The following is a 2,992-nucleotide window of genomic DNA, read 5'->3' as shown; positions in this document are numbered from 1 at the left end:
TGCAAACTACATGAACACTCTTTTTTTATAAAGATTTTTGCAAAAATTTTCAAATTTTTAGGGTTTTTCTATGCCTTAGATGCTATGCAAGTACTAACATGATGATGCTAAAAATTTGAAATAAGAATCACAAAACACAATGTCAAATGCTATCTCAAACCCTCCCCCAAACTTAAATCACACAATCCTCTGTGTGAAAGAAACTTGATTNGCTCTTTTCTCTCATTCAGGAAAGCCGGATCGATGGTGCTTGGTCGGAGCATCTCTAGTTCGGCCCATAAGGACCTAAACTTCCCAAAGTGCTTCGTGAACTCCAAGTCTTCTTGGTGGAGACCGTTGATAGCCTTCTTGACTTCAAATACTGGAGTCAAGTTGGTTACGTTTGCAAGTGTCTCCCACAACTCCTTGGCCGTCTCGCAATACGAGTATGCGTCAAGGATAGGAGCGTCCAGCGAGTTTTGAAGAATGGCAAGCACAGTCTGATCGTCTTGGAACCACTTGACTTCCCTCTCAAGATCAGCCTCCTTGTCTTCTTCCTTTTCTTCTTTACCGTCTTCCTTCATGGCTTTCTTGGGGAGTTGCTCTGTCTTAACATGGATCCATAGTCCCCCGCCACTAAGTGCGGTCTTTGTGGTTCGTTTCCACAATAAGTAGTTTGAGCCCTTGAGTACTACCGGAGTTACAATAGGCTTTGTGGTGTCCATAGCGGGGCTTATACAAGTGAGTGAGTGTAGAGAGTGTAATGAGTATCTAGAGATTAGGAATAGAGTATTGTGAGGATAGAGTAGAATAGACTTAAGAAGAGGAAGTTTAGAGTGTCATAGATCGAGAGACTTGCTCTGATACCATGTTAGACTTAAGCGGAAGTAAACTGATAGAAATGAAGAGAGAATCGACAAAGAGAATTGTATTCCATAAGTGTTGTAGTTACAATGTAGTCTAATGTCTTTAAATATCAAGGGAGATTAGGGTTTTCCCTTCTACACTCGACAACTTGGTGATAGGGACATAAAGAGAGAGAATAAGCAGATCCCAATGGTGAAAGTGACATGTCTTGGTCTCCCAACGTGAAGCAACCCGTGACCTTATCCATTAACGGCTACAAGAAGACTTCGAGATCCTTCTCTTGGGCTTTCACATATTGTAAGGCCTCATCTCTACTTTATACGTCCATAGTAGCCGGCCTTATTGGACACACGTACGGACGACTGTACGGACGACCATACGGACATAGCTAGAACTCGATCAATATACGGACATAGCTAGAACATGATTAATAAACACTCCAAATTCAACCTGAAATCTTATAGTTAGTCAAATGCATTGGATTGTTACATATTTTGACCCTATAAAGAGTAACATAGCTGTTTACTGCTTCGAATCAATGTTTTCTCTCTGGTTTTGCCTGTTTTCTAGATTTAAGCCTGTTTTGGGATAAAACGGGTTTAAGTGTTGTCTAAACACTCCAAATTCATCCCGAACTCTTACAATTAGTCAAATGCATTGGTTTCTCACACAATTTGACCCTGGAAACAGTAACAAAGCTGTTTACTGCTTTGATACAATTTTTTCTCGGTTTATCTTGTTTCGGGACAAAATGGGTATAAGCGGTGTCTAAACACTCCAAATTCATTCCGAACTCTTAAAATAAGTCAAATGCATTGGATTGGCACACCTTCTGACCCTAGAAATAGTAACAAAGCTGTTTACTGCTTAGAATCAATGTTTTCTCGGTTTTAGCCTGTTTCGGGACAAAATGGGTAAAAGTGGTGTCTAAACACTTCAAATTCAACCCGAGCTTTTATAATTAGTCAAATGCATTGGATAGTTACATATTTTGACCCTAGAAAGAGTAACATAGATGTTTACTACTTCGAATCAATGTTTTCTCTCGGTTTTAGCCTGTTTCGGACAAAATGGGTAAAAGTGGTGTCTAAACACTCCAAATTCAACCCGAACTCTTATAATTAGTCAAATGCATTGGATTGTTACATATTTTGACCCTAGAAAGAGTAACATAGCTGTTTACTGCTTCGAATCAATGTTTTCTCTCGGTTTTAGCCTGTTTTCTCGGTTTAAGCCTGTTTTGGGATAAAACGGGTTTAAGTGTTGTCTAAACACTCCAAATTCATCCCGAACTCTTACAATTAGTCAAATGCATTGGATTGTCACACATTCTGACCCTAGAAACAGTAACAAAGCTGTTTACTGCTTAGAATCAATGTTTTCTCGGTTTTAGCCTGTTTCGGGACAAAATGGGTAAAAGTGGTGTCTAAACACTCCAAATTCAACCCGAACTCTTATAATTAGTCAAATGCATTGGATTGTTACATATTTTGACCCTAGAAAGAGTAACATAGCTGTTTACTGCTTCGAATCAATGTTTTCTCTCGGTTTTAGCCTGTTTTCTCGGTTTAAGCCTGTTTCGGGATAAAACGGGTTTAAGTGTTGTCTAAACACTCCAAATTCATCCCGAACTCTTACAATTAGTCAAATGCATTGGATTGTCACACATTCTGACCCTAGAAACAGTAACAAAGCTGTTTACTGCTTCAATACAATGTTTTTTTCGGTTTAGCCTGTTTCGGGACAAAATGGGTATAAGTGGTGTCTAAACACTCCAAATTCATTCTGAACTCTTACAATAAGTTAAATGTATTGGATTGGCACACATTCTGACACTAGAAACAGTAACAAAGCTGTTTACTGCTTAGAATCAATGTTTTCTCGGTTTTAGCCTGTTTCGGACAAAATGGGTAAAAGTGGTGTCTAAACACTACAAATTCAACCGAGCCCTTATAATTAGTCAAATGCATTGGATTGTTACATATTTTGACCCTAGAAAGAGTAACATAGCTGTTTACTACTTCGAATCAATGTTTTCTCTTGGTTTTAGCCTGTTTTCTCGGTTTATGCCTATTTTAGGATATAACGGCTTTTAGTGTTATCTAAACACTCCAAATTTATCCTGAACTCTTACAATTAGTCAAAA

The sequence above is a fragment of the Camelina sativa genome, chromosome 4 (genome assembly GCF_000633955.1).
Source record: "Camelina sativa cultivar DH55 chromosome 4, Cs, whole genome shotgun sequence".
Classification (NCBI taxonomy): domain Eukaryota; kingdom Viridiplantae; phylum Streptophyta; class Magnoliopsida; order Brassicales; family Brassicaceae; genus Camelina; species Camelina sativa.
Note: the sequence above shows the minus strand (reverse complement) of the source record.